The sequence below is a fragment of the Neopelma chrysocephalum genome, unplaced genomic scaffold (genome assembly GCF_003984885.1).
Source record: "Neopelma chrysocephalum unplaced genomic scaffold, ASM398488v2 Primary Assembly neopelma1_42, whole genome shotgun sequence".
Classification (NCBI taxonomy): domain Eukaryota; kingdom Metazoa; phylum Chordata; class Aves; order Passeriformes; family Pipridae; genus Neopelma; species Neopelma chrysocephalum.
This window is the reverse complement of record NW_020897700.1, coordinates 10,077,368-10,094,872: the sequence shown is the minus strand read 5'-3', so window position 1 is coordinate 10,094,872 and position 17,505 is coordinate 10,077,368. Positions and strand designations below refer to the sequence as shown.

The window sequence follows — 17,505 nt, the reverse complement described above, 5'->3', positions numbered from 1 at the left end:
GATTTTATAAAGTAATTTGTGTAATTGAATTTGAAAAAATTAGAGTGTTCTGAATAAATTTGCTGTTATGAAATTAATATAATAGCCAATACAAATTTGATAGCATGAAAATATTTTTTAGCAAAAAGGAATTGTACCTTCAACTAGTTGAAAAACATCTATTTTGATTATATACTTCATTGCTTTGTTATATTCTGTGTTAAAATACTACCTTACACGCATGAATATAGTTGGTAATCACTCCATTTGGCAATCTAGCAGAGATATATTGTCATCTTCCTCACTAAGTTGTTCTTCATAACCCTGTTGTAGCAAAACTGGATACAATATTGAGACATGTTTATAAAATCACATAATGGAGTAAGGAAAATTTCTTGAATTCAAGTATCTTTTTCTTCATGTCAGTTATCGTGACACCAAAACGTTATTAATTTCAGATATTCACAGTTTGTAAGTTGTCTCCTCAGAAAGCTAATACTAGTGTTAGCACAAAGCCCTTCTGACCTCATTACTTAGGCTACACTGAAAAAATCCGGTTTTCCTCTCCTTTCTCTCCCTCCAGGAGGCCTTAGAGCATGTAAAAAGAACACTTTTATGGGTATTTTTTGGCTCAGTTGATCCAGCAATATATTATTAGCTTAGTGTAACTCTCTCAAAATTTTATGAAGCTTCACAGAGTAGCTGAAATGAACATAAGTTTTATGTTCCATACCTAACAGATCATGCAAGTTTCTGTCATTATCAGTTAGGATATGCTTGATCAAGTTATGACAGCTGACAAATGATGGGGTATTTTTAATTCACTGTGTGATACATGTGAAAGTCAATAGATTATTAAGGGGACTGGTTCACAGTTTTAAAATACAAAGTGATTATTGTTACCAAAGCTAGACACGATTAAATAGTAGAAAAAAAAAGGTAGAAATTCAGAAGGATATTAATAAACAAGTCACATGAGGCAGGAAAACATCCTTAGTGCGCTTGCTTCTCACACCTGGCAGGTATGGTGCCTTCAAAGCCAAGTTTTGCATTTTACCCATTTTGAATAACACTGTACAACCTAAAGGCAATGAGATGTTTTAAAAAACATGCTCATCATATTTCTTCTTATTTTCTTTTTTATTTTCTTTTTCTTAGAACTTCCATCCTCAAAAGAGGCAGAATATTATCACTGGAGCATAAGAGGAAGAACCTTAAACCTAGTAAGTGAGCTTAGAGTAGATTTTTCAAGAGGGAAATTTATGCAAATAAAATAGGTCATGATGTAATTATTTTGTTTATCAAAAATCAGTGCATTTATTTTTACTTCATTAAAATGTTTCTGATTTTTTGATTGTTTCTTTTCAAGTGATAGCTAGCCAGGGAATAAGCTAATCCAGCCCAAGCCAGGCAAGTTGCAAGCTTTAGCAAACTACACTTCTGTATATCCAGCCTGGTAGATCCTGTCAGGACAGAATGGTTCATTCCTATTTGTTTGGTCTGTTCAAGAAAATTAGATAGTTCGCTTTTTAAATAGAAATTGGGAAAGGGACACATAGGGAATATTAGGTCATAAACTGCTATTTGCATGCTAAGATCTTAATTATAGGTACATGCAAATTTCAAAAGTGATGTTAATTTCAATTATATGCTCCACTCGGTCTACTTAAGACTCCATTACTTCGTTCACTCATTTGTAACCATCATGAGGATAAAATTAGATTGTCCTTTATTGAAGAAACAACTTTACTGTCCTAGTTTCCTGCAAGGCAATGCACACATACTGGAGGAGACCCACTGCCTTTTTTGTCATGGAGAGTGTAACAGTAGCAGCACTTTGTTCTGTGTTGAAAGTGGAAGTACTCAACTGTGCAACATGAGTTACTGCTCAAAAGGTGGTCTTCTATTTTTTTTTACACTAAAGCACAGGCTTCCAATAGGTGTGTGTACACTAAGGTGTGACTTTCTCATAGTACAGGAACTGTACAAGACAGAATGTTATTTACTGAGTACAAATTTTTCCCTGCTGCCTAATGTTATATGCCTATTGCTAGTAAAATAAAGAAAAAAGAAAAATAACTCCCTCTTTTTAATTTCCCTGAGGTTTAAATGCATAATAATGTAATATGAATGAATATATTTAGATTAGTTTGATTGAAGGTAGAATTATTTTTTTTTTTCAGTCTAGAGCTGGGTTTATACTAAACTGCAGCATAAATGACCTTCCCAAATGTATTACATATCTGAAGGACTGAAAACAAAATTAATTGTGTCTTGAATATCTGAATAGTTGCATGGCAGTGGAAAACATGCCTAAGGCAAGTTTATTGTCAAAAAGGAAACCTTTATGCCCTTCAGAGAAGGTACTCTCCACCACATGCATTTACGTGAAATAAAGCATCCCATGAGGCTTAGGAAACATCCAAGGTAATAATCTTAGTTGTCCTGGCCAATATATTATTTCTGAGTAAAACAGGAACAAGTAGTTGAGATCTCTTAATGAATAATATGACCTCCTTTGTTTGCCTACATAATTAATTGACAAGCCTTATTTAACTTTGTGAGGTACATGGCAATAATACAGTAAGCCAAATGTAAAAATGAATGTAATGCTTTTTAAGATTATACATTTCCTGAGCAAGACTGCAAAGTAAAACAAAAACTAATTTAAAAAAATTAATTCATAACATAGTGTTATTTTTCCACACTAATATTTTAACAAATATAATTTTGGTGTAATAAACTATGAGTTTAAGATGATCACATTTACAATTTTACACATAAAGGATAATCTTATCTCCCAGATAAGCAGTTAAATAGATAGCTTTCTTATTAATAGCACAATGATACACTCAAATGATGGGTAATTTCTATTATCTTTATAAATAGATAAGAAGTGTATAGATGTGAAAGAAGCACTGATGTGAAAAATGTTAAAATAACAAATCTTATTACAAGGCAGAATTTAGGAATAACTCGTCAAGAGGGTAATGACCTCCATTAAATTTTATGTGCAATTATAATTGGCGTTTTTAATAAAGGAATACTATTGCAAATTGCATATTTGATATAATATTACAGGGCATCTTATTTCCTCTGGCTTGCATTTTTATTAAATAAAAATCTTTGAGATAATCAAGGAAGATTCATAATTTAAAATTTTGAGAATCTACTCAGATATTGGGTTTAAAATAGTTTTCAATACAAACAAGAAGAAAGTGTGAAAATTATCTGAAAGTGATCCTTTTCTTCTTTTGACCAAAAAGATGTTGATATTCGGCATCTTTTGTAGATGTGGTGTATGTTGTTAGATGTAGTCAAGATTGTAGCATCTTCAAGATGTAGTCAAATAGAATCTTTTATTATTAAGACATCTAATTTCAGTCAAGAAAATTCACTGTGTGCAAAACTGTCTAAATAAATCCCTGAGAAAGTCCTAAAATGACCCAGTTTTCATCTTTTGTGCACATAACTGTAAGGAAAGTATAATGCCTCACATTATCATTCTGATCTTGTACTAATTTCTAATCCAAACTAATATTAAAATAGAGACTCCAAAGTAGTTGTGCAAATATAATCAAGATGTGTGTTGGGGATGAGAAGGGGCTGTCTGTGGAATCCTCCAAAACACCACTCATTATAAGCTTTTTAAGTATATGATTTATAATTAATATGATTTATAATTAGTATGATTTATATTATCATGTAGTTTTGTTAAAATTTAACCTAGTTAGATTTAATGATACTGCAATAGTGCAGATTTCAAATCTGTGAAAATTTTACGAAAAGTCATCCTAAACCATCTCTCATTGTTTAATGTTTCTCCTTTGCTTACATAAAAAAAATGTAGAACGGTTGCAGTTGTAAACATAATAGTAGAAGGGCTGAGTTAAACTGGTACAAGAAAAAGCAACAACAAATAAATAATATTGGCTTGGGGTGACATAGCTAAAAATAAGCTATAATAGTTTTTAGGAAAGTACCTAATAGAAATTCTAAGCAAAAATAAGTGGTGTCTGTAGCATTTGCAAATAAGCAGCTGCTACTATTCACAGTCTACCCCAATTACCTTCTGTTAATCTGGCACATCTTTAAAATGAAACACTGTGCATAATTTTTCATGGTTCAAATACTGCAGACTTTTCTTCAGGCACACCAAGAAAAGCCACTATCACAAGTGACCTGTGTAATTGAATGTGAGTTATTTTAGAAGCAGATTTCCACAGAGGGAAGGATAGCTGTGGCCATGGGGAATCCTCAGCATTTACTTTTTAAATTCTGAGTTGATACATAAATGTGAAAAGAGATAAACTGATATTGTTTTAAAATAAAAGGTTATTCTTTAATGGAAAGTTTATCATTTGCATATTGTCATATGCATGTAGATATGTTTGTAGATACACTTGGGATTTACTTTAACCTAAGGAGTAGATTCTGATGTAGTTTTGAAGATGATATGTTTTATGGATGAAGAGCAGAGTACTGCTCCATCAAAGCACATTTCAGCAAACCACTCTGGGGAAGGGCTGCTGTAACTACTTCACAGATAGGTGAAATTTGGACATTGAAGACCAAAAGCAATCCATAAATCCTACATCTCACCTAGCTGTGGAGTAACTTAAATTGATCTTATAGCCACATTTTGGACTACAATTTTTAATTCACCTATATTGAAGGTCCTTTCAATCCTCGAGGCTAATGCTTATTCTCATAAAACACACTTGTGATCCAGTATGATGTTGAGAGCTACCTAGCTCTAGAGTGACCTTTTGCATGAGATAAAACCATGAGAGTCGGTTATAACAAGGATGACACTTATACCAGGTGATCTTGCAGCTGAATATTCAGTTAGTTTACCTTTTTTCTTAAATAATAATTATATTTGATTCCTTTACGGAAATAAATAATCACATTTTTCAAAACATTGACAAAGGAATTAGGTCACATTAGCAATCCAGAGGTCTAAACTGTAGAAATCAGTAGAAATCAGTGTTTCTGAAGGCAAGCAGTGCTTGCAGTGTTCAGAGAAACTTTTCTCATGTTTTGTGCAAACTCTGCACACTAAACTACTGAGCAATACCCTTTAAGTTACTGTATGTTGTGCTGTTACACTTCAGGAAATTACTTCCTCTCCTATATCACCCCTCTGGTAGCTTAGTGCATTACTATTAGGTTTTTAAAATATTTGAAATATGACATAGAATATGAAGCTTAAAATAAAAGCTATCTTACAGCATCATGACATACCTATGATGATACACTCATGATCAAGTTCCCATATGGGAATAACTGAGGAATGGAACCTTTTGGAAGGTACTCTTATTTGCTATCACTACAGCCAGTCTGATGTTGTGGGGTATTTGTCTTTGTCAATGAAACTACCACTTTCTACTACTTTAGTAGACCTATCTCTAGACTTTTTAGAGCTTAAAGCAATATATACTGCTATGACAATTCTGACTGCCCAATAAAATCCTGACAGATGCAAGTGTAACTTGAAACCCTTGGAAAGTGATTTAGAAAAAACATTTCAAGCTGAGAAAAGGCCAAAAATTGGAGGATGGAAATGTCAATTAAGGATTCTCTTATTATCTCATGTTCATCACCAGACTTAAGTTATAACTTAAAAAATTGTTGGTAGAGGGGAGAGTCTGTTTATACAAGAATAGGAACATAATTGCACCTCTACTTACATGAAAATAATCTGATTTCCAAATGGATAAACAATAAGACCACTAGCTAAGTATTGTCTTATGATAACATAATTTTGTTATCTCTTAGAACACTCTAATAATGATAATACTACCCTTCTAAAACAAATATAATTAATTCAAAATAAATAAACCTCTCTTTCACACAGATAAAAAGCCCTAAACTCTTGGCCTTTTCTATGGTGTCTTCAATAGACTTGAACTAGCTTTTAAACTCTGATTATTTCATGTCACTGGAGTGTAGACTTTTATTACAAGGTTATAATTTAAAAATATTGGTTCTACCAAAAGAGTGCATAATTATTTTTTTTTTTGTATGCCACCTCATTTAAATTAAATTCCTTAAGAAAGAATGATATATCCCTAAAACATAACATGGAAATCATGAGCTGGAAGTTCTCTTCTAAACAAAGGCCTTTGAGACAGTGTGCTAAAGGACAAGTCACTGACAACTATGTAGCGCCAAAATATTGATGTGCTCCATGAAGAGTTTGGGTGAAGCTTTTAGATTTTTCCCTTTCTCTTCTTTCCAGTTACATGCTTAGAAATCTGTTGCAGAATACTCTATTTTTTTTCCCATTTGCAAAGAAACTATGCTAGCAGGATATACACAATATCTAGTTAGGACTAATGAGCCTGTAGGATAAACATCAATATGCTTGCCAACCCCCATGTGAGACCTTATGGCTTTGTTTACTCAGACTGATCTTTGAAGCTACTGAGTTATTGTTTTGCAGCTCTTTCAGTTCATTCAGGATTTCATACCTTTCTCTATCAGTATTTTTCTTTAAATTTCAGGCAGCTATACCTATCTCAACAGTCTAACGTCTGCTTGCAGTATTACCTTTCTTACCATTTGTGGCTATTTTCTGTGGACTTTGTCAAAGTTCTACTGCTTAACTAAGTAATTTTCTCAGCCGAGGCTATACAGCTGGACTGTATCAAAGAGAGTTTGGATCAGACAGTGGAACCTCTTGCAGAAAAGTTAGAATTAAACTTGTAAATAAACAGTAGTTTGGAGGGTGTAGAAATAGAAACGCTGCTAAAAGTAAGAAGCAAAGTAATGCTTTATAATAAATTTAATAAAATCATTATATGAGCTCCCAGCCAATGCTGAGCTGTGATTGAGCAAAGGACAAAAAAAATATTTATGAGACCCTTCAGATTCTTTATTTAACACTAAAATAGGTAGAGGATAGAGGCCATATAAAGAACTTCAGGTACTTAATTCTGTGAAAGTAAATTATAATTTTAACTACCATAGAGGAGAAAGACACAGAAACTCTTGTGCTGCTTGAGAATTTATGAAGAAAGAACAGAAAAAGTTCACCATAGGGAAAAACCACAAGATCCACCTTTTGTTGTTGTTTCACAATCTTCAGATTTGAAGACACTCATCTTGGAACTTAGGCTTATGCTAAGTCAAGCCAAACCACTGTTTGGTTTTTTTTCTACTGGGATTTTATTTTCTATTCATCTAGTATTTTGCAAAAACATCTTGTTTTTGTAACTTTGCTTTTCATAATCTTGACCAGTATGTGTTTAAATTGTTCATCCATCACAGTCAAATGCTATCTTTATGAATCACCTCGATGATCGCTTATTTTGTAGGTGAGAAGAAATTGGCTACTTTTTCGAGGTAGACTTTTCATTAAAAATTTATTCTCTGAAAATCTGGATCATTGTCAGCACTTCATAGAATATATTCCAAAATTTATAGATTCCAGAGACAATGCATTAAATATCCTTGCAAAATTGAAAAAAAATTCATTTTAGAGATATACTAACTTTATAATAGCACACTTTATATGGAAGATCCTTAGGTTTAAGAGTAAGCCTATTTGTATAGCTGGTTTTAGTGAAAATTTTATAATTTGGTTATATTTATGTGAAAAAGACGTGCCAGATATTATACTAAAGTTGTATTGAGAGCAATCTCAGGTTTAGACAGGGCAGTGATGAGTACAGAGAGTTGATTAATTAACACTATGATACAAAGCTACAAAAATTCATTTATAATATTGCTCTTTATATTCCAGTAAAATCTAAAAGGTTCACATTAAGATCAGCTAGATTTTGTACAGAGAATAATAGTCAAGTGTTTGTTAAATAAGCTTTCAGTCCAAATAGAATAGAAAGTCTGGGAGGGAAAAGATTATTTAAATCTCTTTTCTCATAATTATCTCTAGAATTATGGCTAAATTATAATTCGGGTATGATAAAAGTCAATTTGATAAAGCTAAAGCATCATATTAATATTAGTGATTTCTCACATTATATCCTTGGGCAGCTCTTTAACAACTACTCCTCTGTTTTGTCTGTAGCTCCTAAGCTGTGGTTTGAGATCTGATTTGTAGTCCTTAAAAAAATTCATGTTAGTGAATGACTCAGGATAGAAAGGAGATATTAAACTATCGATATTAGTAAACTATGATATTATCTGTCTTCAAAGTTTGACATAGTTGTCATTCAATCTGCTGATAGACTCCACTATCAAATCAGTGTCTATAAATATAGTAAAAGAATTGGTAGTGCAAGTTTCTGTACTCTTAGTACTGTGTCCCAGTTTTTCAAGAATCACTTAAACGAATAATTTAGTGGTTTAGTTTTCATCCTTCTTCTGCCCTGTCTATTCACTAAGGCTACTCATAAGGAAGAGATTTACTTATGCTTGCTTTAGGAGCTTAAATTGAGATCATCATCTCCCTTCATCTAAAGTTCTGACCAACTATTAGAAAATTTATTTCTTTAGCAGGATGGGATAGAATTGATGACTTCTATCTCTGGCACTGAAGGATGGTTTTGAACAATCCTTCATTCTGAATTAGACTTCTGCTGTTATGTCTTGTTTCACGTTAAATGTGCTATGTGCAAAGAAACACCAAATTTTAGAAAATGTAGTTTTTCAATCTGTAATATTTTACATAGGGTCTACTATAAATGTCTAAGGAATATACACATAAACAAAGAAAAAAACCCCAAACAACCAAAGCCAGGAAGTAAAAAGTGGAAATTAATGTTTCCCTTATGAATGAAGTATGAATTTGTAGGCCCTTATCCAGGGCCTGTGGATAAAGTATTTTTTTATTCTGCTCAGTTGGTTCTGAAACTGGTGCAGAGATATCAAGAAAATGATCATATTCTCAGAGCTGCACATACAGCAAAGTTGTGGTTTCCTCCCCTGCCTCCTTTCCCTGAAAGAAAAAAAAAACAAAACAACAGGCAAACCCAAAGCATTTTTATCTATTTTTAATAGGAACAATGCTTAGAAAAGTTTTCACAACTTAATTGGCAGAAGATGCTGACTTATACAGACTTATACAGAAACATATATATATATATTTCTTCTTAAACATTGTTGTAAACCTATAGACTTTAATGAAACTGCTCACATAAACCCATGTTTAATACTTTGATGAATGAGGAACGTAATACAATTTTTATTTATGCTGTGCTTTAAAGCCGAGCTTAAGTTAAGAAATACAGAAGATAAAAGAGTGTGAAAATAAAAAACCTTTTTCTGTAGTCACTATAAAAGTAGGAAATAGGTTGTTGCTATTATGGTTTCTCAAACTATTACATAATACCTTTTAATTTATTGTTTGAATCCAAGCTTATGACTCCTGATGTCTTGAGTAAAGTATTTAAACAGAAGTAACATTAGATCTAAGGCTACAAATGCTTTACTTGAAGATACCAAAAAGTTCTGCTGTATCAACAACCCCAATGCAGTGCTACAGGCTTGGGGAAAAGTGTCTGGAAAGCTGCCCATCAGAAAAGGACCTGGGAGTGTTGGTCAACAGCTGGCTGAACATGAACCAGCAATGTGCCCAGGTGGCCAAGAAGGCCTGTATCAGAAATAACGTGGCCAGCAGGGAGTGATAGTTCCCCTGTACTCGGCACTGGTGAGGCCACACCTCCAGTGCTGTGTCCAGTTTTGGGCCTCTCACTACAAGAAAGACATTGAGGTGCTGGAGTGTGTCCAGAGAAGAGCAAGGGTCTGGAGCTCAAATCCTATAAGGAGTGGATGAGGCAGCTGGGGGCATTTAGTCTGGAGAAAAGAAGATTCAAGGGAGAACTTACCACTCTAAAACTACCTGAAAGGAGGTTGTAGACCGGTGGGAGTTGGTCTCTTCTCCCACGTAATAAGTAATAGGACAAGAGTAAATGGCCTCAAGTTGCTCCAGGGAAGGGGTTTAGGCTGGATATTATGAAAAAAATTGTTCATTTATTCACTGAAAAGGTTGCCAAGCACTGGAATACTATCCCCAGGGAAGTGTAGGAATCACTATGCCTGACAATGTTCAGAAAACCTGTAGATATGTTTCTTGGGGACATTGCTTAATGGTGGACTTGTCAGTGCTGGGTTAACAGTTGGACTCGATGATCTTAGAGGTCTTGAGGTCTTTTCCAACCTTAATGATTCTATGATTCTGTCTTTTTCAAATATCATTGTCATGTCTGACTGTGGCATCTTCCAGTGCCCTGGTGAAAATTAGTATGTTCATTAGTGTTAGGTAATAGCTTCAAACTTGAAATCCAATCAAAGCTTTTTCATATACCCTTGTTCTGAATGGAAAAACCCACAAACCATTCATAAGAGGTTGTGAATCTGGACGTAATCATATTGAGTATGGGATTTTTGCATTATGATCTGCTTGATTTTTTACAGAAGCCTACATCTCTGAGTCAGATTTTGCTATGGATACTTTTTGTTTGGATACTTTTTTTGAGCTAGATGAGTAAATCCCATTTTATCTGTTCCCATCATAGTTCTCTGAGCATTAGTGCTATATGCAGGAATTTGTATGTATTGTAGCAACTCTTAAAATAAGTGTTGTCTCTTTGGCTATCCTAAAAGATCCATGAATTTTAAAATATGAGTCATAAAATAAGTATATATATACACACACAGGTGCATGAAATTGCACTTGCATGTTTTTCATACCTGCATTCTGTGATATTAACCAGTTGTTTTGGTTTATGTTCTGCCATAAAACCACTGAAATGAGAGACATGCAAAATACAGTTTTAAAATGAAAAAGAATAATGCTTTCAGCTATATGTGGGTTTAGACCTAGAGACCCATCAATAACTTGCAATACAATGAAATTATGCACACATCTGTGTACACAATATTTATTTGAAACGGTTTCTAGATGAAACAAAATGGATAGATCTTGTCAATCCAGTCTTCAACAAAGCATTTCTTGTAGTAATGACTCACTGAATGCAATGAAAGTGTCTGGTGATAGAAAATTAGTAAAGATAGAAGTCAGAGCAAGTAATATGGATAAAGTTTTGAGCAAACAAAAGGGCGAGACAACACTCTGGAATTTTATCTTGCATGGAAGAGAAGTTAACCAACGGAATGTCTAAAGATTTGATGGTTGATCAATATTTTTATGGAGAGTGACACAAAAGGTACAAGGAAGCTCTTAATGTTTTGTCATAGCACAAGTTTGAGGATATTTCTTGATAAGGAACAGGATTAAAATGTTATATGAGGAGAAATGAATGATTTGAAGAGTTGGATTAATGTATGTGAGAACACAGTTAGTAGTATAGAGTGCACCCTCGTGTATCTAGGGACTTAAAGGAAGAATTTCTGCAGTTAAGTAGGTTTTCAACATATACAAATAAAGAAAGAAAAAAAATGTGTATGTTAAGCATAGCCTAGCTGTCCCACCATTTTTAGCTATGAAAAAAATAACTTCAGACAAAATACTCCTAGGACAAATGGACAAATGATCAATGCTCTTTATAACCCTGTCTTTAATATGAATTTTGGTTTTATTTGATGTGAAGGTCTGAACCAGTTTTTCAGCAGCAGATGTGGAAATATAAAGATCTAGTTACACCTACGGTACAAGTTGGTATCAGGATTGTCTGAGAATATGCCTTCTGTCTATTCTTTTTTTCCCCTTATTATTCTCCCTTTTTCCATTTTTGAATAGGAATAAAAATATATGCCTCTTGTTTTACCTAAGGAAGACTATAGTCTGTAACTATCAGTTTCAACACTTGCAGAATTTTTTTTAAGACTTCTTAATTTTCTAAAATCTAATCTTATTTTAGTGATTTAAGTCACATGTAGAGGGCAAGAAACTTGTATTTAAAAACTCCTAGTGTATATTTAATGGTGTAAATCTTGGCATCTCAATAGCTTCCATTGATCTTGTGCTCTCCTATATGTATGGTCTCTGACAAATACATAATGTATTTAGTCTCTTTATTTAAAATTAACATTTTATAATTTCTATTATTTTCTTTCCCCTGTAAATGCCCAGAAGAACTTAATTTTATTTTCTTCTTGACAGGATGTGTCACAGCTTTTTTTTGCTTATTCCTTTAGATGTGAACTCTTTGAATGAAATTGGATCCTTTGCAAAGGACTGCACTTGAGCAATGCAAACGCGTGTGCCTCATCTAAGATTTGAAACAAAAGATTTAAATAGGTTTTTAGAGGAGTCATAATTACTATTCAAGCTTTCTGCACATAAATGAGTATGATTTAGCTGCATATATTTACTTAGAATGTAATTACTTGCCAATCTATTACCACTCAGCTTTGCTGAGTCTATTTTTAGAATTAAATAATTATGTGTGCTTTTCCTCTCACCACATGGATCCAAGGATCTCCATGTTACCGAACTTCCAAAGACAACACTTTCATATGAGGCCTCTGAAGTAAGAGAACTTGCCTGCAAGACAGGATTTAGAAAACTGAAGTGATTTTATACATAACTTGTGTTTTGAGAAACACAGAACAAGTGTGTTTTGATTATTGAAAGCCGTATCGCTGGATTAAATAGTGTCTCTAATAGAAGCTTCCTTAGGAATCAATATGCCAGAATGATGAAGCAGAGAGAACCTTATATTGGCTCTAAGTAGATGAGATCCTTGGCTATGAGATGGGCCATCCTTGCCCTCACCTCAGGCTTTTTTTGTACTCATGGCATAACCCATTACCATTCATAATTTCTAAAACCAACATAACTTCCCCATTTTTTTGTATTTCATTTGAGCTAATGAAATTTTTCAAAAGATTTCATGTTTTCATCTTCACTGTCCTTTTTCTTAAGCTAAGCTGTTTTATGTGTTCTGTTTTGGACCTCCTGAGCCTGCTCGCCCTTCCCATGTCTGGGAGCAGCACCGTACAGAGACAGACGCCATTTCTGAACTTCTGCTGCTGGTCACTATACAGTGGTCTAATTACTCTGTTACCTATTTTCGTGTGGTTGTAATAACCTCACTTCCTTTACCAGCTAGCTAGGAAAAATGTCTACAGTTCCTTGGAGTTTTTCTTTCTGTTTCCTGTTTTCATATGTGTTCCTTGTCTGCATCTGATTAATTCAGACACAAAGAACAGTGTAAATACTTCAGTAAAGTGGCCTTAAATCACCTTTACCCCATCAGGAAACTGTTTGAATAAAAGGTCTCAACTGTAACAGTCTTTCTCTACTGACTGTTATTTCAGCACTGAAGATAACTTCTTCTATTGACACTGCATCTCCACAGTGGACAACTAGCCTGGTGCAGTAATTCAGTGTCACTGCACTTGCGTAAAGCAATTCCCCCACCCCTGCCCCATATTTCCAGACCTTAGTGAAAATATCCAGGAAAAATTAAGCGCTCTCAGTCCTTAGTCAGATTAAAAAAAAAAAAAAAAAAAAAGTGTTAGCTATAGACAGCAAATTATTTTACCATTGCTAGGTAGGACTATTACAGAAAAAGAACTTTCCACCCTAAATACAGCCAAACGGCTTCTTTGATCCATAAATATACAGTCTAAGCTCATTTAACACAGCAAATAGCCCAGACTGATTTCTGATCAGTCAGGAGACCAACGTACTCAGAAGTGGTTTCCGAGGTTTCAGGGGTGTTGAAAAAAGTCACCACGGTGGAGATAGCAGGCCATACTTTCCTGGGTATGGAGGAAGGAGAACAGAGTTCTGAAGTGTCTTACCATGAGGAAGGTTTCTGTTTGCTTTTGTGAAGCAGTTAGTATATTACTCCGTGAGAATAAAATTTTCCTCACTATAAACACATCCATTTGCCATTTTCCACAAGTGAGGACATCTTAGGTATCAACATTCCTACTCCTCTACTGTGTCACATATGAAAGTTTTACCACAGTCCTGTCTGCACACTTATTCGTCGTCTTCCTTCCCATAGATTTTCTAATTATCCATACCCAGTCATCTCATATTATTTCAATGATGTTCTGTTTCTTTCTTGTATTTTTTTTACATCAAACTTTTTCTTCTCCTTTTTTTTCCCAGATACAGAAACTATATTAAATAAAACATTACCTTCAGAAATTTAACAGAAGGGAAACCCTACATCTTGTCTAATTTTTCCATTCTGCTGTGAACCAGACATAAATTATTACTTGTTAAAACTTTCATTTGGGCAGCTGCCTAAATATAACTGGCTAAAACATACTTGTTTAATTTTACTGCAATATACTATTCAGGATGTGCCCCAAACTGTTCCTTAGCATTTGCCTTGAGAAGTAAAACTCCAAATGTCTGAAAACTACTGATAACCTCTAGCCAAATGAATAAATCTATGTTTATGAATTTTCTCTGCATACAAATTGCTAAAGGAGGGCACAGCAATTCCAGTTGCTGTCTGCTATAAATGAATAAAGTTAGTGAGTGAATTATTCCCAGTCCAGTAGGATATCCTGGAAAAATCTTCATTAACTAATACTTTTTCCCAAGAGAATAACTTAATCTCTGTAGTCTAGCATAATCAAAATGGATTCTGGTAATTCCTGACTAGGCATTCACTCAAAACCATTAATTTTTCAGTATTTCAAAAATATAGTGTGCAAAGTGACTACAGAACCCTCTGAGATTAAGAACCCTCTGAGATTAAAATGGCATTTCAGTATTAGATTTTGATGTCAAGTGAAATTTGACATAGGAATTGTTATGGTTGATGAAGGAAAAATAACAGATTGGAGAAGAGGGTAGAACAGTTTAGAATTGTGAATTCAAAGTCCATTGGTCTCCCAAAGTGAGATTTGTTTTTAAAAATTACTGATTTAGATAGCTAAATTAATGTGTATTACTTTTACTCAGTTTTCCACCAGTAAAGATACTTTGATTTTATAACTTTTTTTCCCCTTTGATGAGGTGTTGATGTATGACAATATTCTCTTGATTATAAGGATGACTGAATGTACTTCAGCAAGAAACAGTGCTTTATGGGGATGAAGATATAATAATATATGCATGCGTCTTAGATGGATTTAAAGAGGAGGGAGACTTATTTTCTGAAACTGTGAAAGGGTTTGGGTTTTGTTTTTTAACAAGGTCTGATCACCAGAAAAGCCAACTGTCAGCCATTCCAATGCCAATGGTTGTTTCTGTCTGGCAAGGCTGTGCCTTCTACTTTTTTTTTGGTTGTAAATAATGTGTGTCTGTGGAATATGCTCTAACAACATTATGTGCTGAAGACCCAAATATATCATACTGGAAGATTAGAAAAACCATTCAATGGGCATTTTTATCAGTGCAGTCACCTTAGGAGACCAAAAAAAGCAGTCAGGGTTTCTTGGTTCTCATTTGCTTTGGTCCTTTGCTTTTCCTTCCTTGTTACTATTCATAAGCCTCCAGGAGGAGTTCCCTGGCTGCCTGCTGGCTCTGAAACTCCCTGTAATAAGAGATCAGGGAATTCCTCACTGCTCACACAGTGAGCTACTGTAGTTGAGCTCAGTGCTACTGTCTCTTTCTTAGCTGGAGGTGCTCACATTGCTCTCTGCCTGACACTCCTGAAGAAAAGAATAGCTGTCAAAATGAAGAAATAGGGGAAGATGCATTACATTTGGCCAAATGTCAACAGCTGCTTTTTGATGTTTTGAAATGTGTTTTTTGTTTTAGGACATAAAGAGCATCTTTTGAATAAATCACAAATTGTGTGTGCAAAAGCTCCTTTTGATTTAAATAAATATTTCTCATTTCTGAAACAGAATGCAGAGTAATCTTTAGCTCTGTCTCTGAGTGTTTACAGGTCCTATTTTTATTCTCCATTATGACGGTTTTCATAGAGATGCTAATATTATAATGCTACTTTACAAACAATGTCAGAAAAATATTTCTTTTTAATTGGAATTCTTGAGTTTTACATATACATTTATTTTTTCCATATTTGGCACATGACATGAAAACAAATACTCTAAAATATTCCAGGAAAGTTTATATCTGCTATATTTACACATTTTAAGAGAAGACAATGGATTGCATTCTACAACTGCCTTCTTTTCTTTTATATCCTCTTACCTCAAAATTTAATCTGCCTTCTTTTTCTAAATACTGCGAAGAAACTATATCCTGTGAAACTGTCACTAAGAAAAATTACCTGAGGGCATTCTGACTTTCTGCTGAAGTTTTATTTTGTCATTTATTTCTATTAACAATCATTAAGCAATTTAATAATTATAAGCCTCATTAGCATTTTAATGAGACTAGTGGCCATTGCTAAGTGTAATTAAATTAGTTTTATTGTATAATATTTTGAAGCTGTGATTAAATTAAATTTTACTGTGCTTTGAAGACCAAACCTATAGAGATCACTCTTCAGTAATGGTCTTGTTAACTTGTGAGGAGTCTGTAAAATAGACATACGCAGGAAAAAAAGGCAAAATGTTCCCTACTGAGGTTAATCATAAAAATAGAGAAATCAAATGCTCCTGCTGCCATCAGCTCCAATATTACCAATATACTCTTGATAATAGTAGTGATAATAGTAGCCTGTTAAATAACATTCATTGTGAGCACTTTTGTGTAATCTATTTTTATTTTTTTGAAATAGCATCTAGATGCTGTGGTGAATTGTTCTTTCAATCAGGGAGAGAATCCTATAGTTCTTGCTCAGACAAAACTCCCATCGAGTTCAAATAGAATTTCACCACATTAAGAACAGCAGGGTGTGTAAAAGCTAAGTATTATTGGTGTTTGTTATAGTTATTATTATTATAGTTTTAAGAAATTGGGTAGCAGGGAAAGACAGTGAGAAAAGGAAAAGAGATACTACAATCAGGATCAGTTAAATTCCCTTGATCTATCTGTTAAAATCCTATGATAAGACACACAAACAGAAGATTGGGCACATCTCGTTCCATGCCAACCTCTGTGAAATCCTTCACAGAGTGCACTCTGCTAGAACAGGTTAAGCACTGTGTAAACACTAGATGGTAGCTTGTTCTCATCCGTTTATCAAGTAACAACTGCTGTCTGTCTTCCACTAGCTAGCTCTCAGCTTCCCTTGTCATCATGGTTGTAAGTTTGTATTTGCCTATTAAGGTTTGAGATGTTAAGTGTATTCATGGCTGCATAACTTTTTTCCTTTCTGAAACAATTCTGTCCAAGACTTGGCAAAGTTGAACGCACTGTCTGTGTTAAGATTGGATTTCTTTTCCTTTTAATTAAGATGCTTTGCAGTGGGAGAAAATATATAGTTTCCTAGCTATGTTTCCTATAGTTTCCTATAGTTTCCTACAGTTTCCTATAGCTATGTTCCTAAGTTTCCTATAGTTTCCTAACTATGTCTTGTTAAGCTTCATGCCTGAATGTTTTGGAGCAGTGACTTAATATTGGAAAAGTTTACCCATGCTAGTGCCCTAGAGGTTTGCAATTTCATAAAAATTTCCAGATTTGTTCCAGTTTAGAAAAGATCTTTGTAAACCTATGTACAATACCACTTTGTTTCAGTTTGATTATTGCTGAAATTGGTGTGTCAAGGGTGTGTTTCAGTTCTTCTTTGCTTCAGCATGGTAACTATTGTGTGCCGTGTTTCTAGAGTG

At 34.1% G+C, this 17,505-nt stretch overlaps 1 protein-coding gene across 1 annotated transcript in view; it reads left to right on the top strand.

The window, feature by feature from the left end:
- The window catches only part of TENM3 (teneurin transmembrane protein 3), a 1,346,985-nt gene that overhangs the window by 299,471 nt on the left and 1,030,009 nt on the right, over positions 1–17,505 (top strand). The window contains exon 4 of the mRNA XM_027676660.1: positions 1,138–1,202. The gene's annotated coding sequence lies outside the window, so the exon portion shown is untranslated. The remainder of the gene's footprint in view (positions 1–1,137; positions 1,203–17,505) is intronic.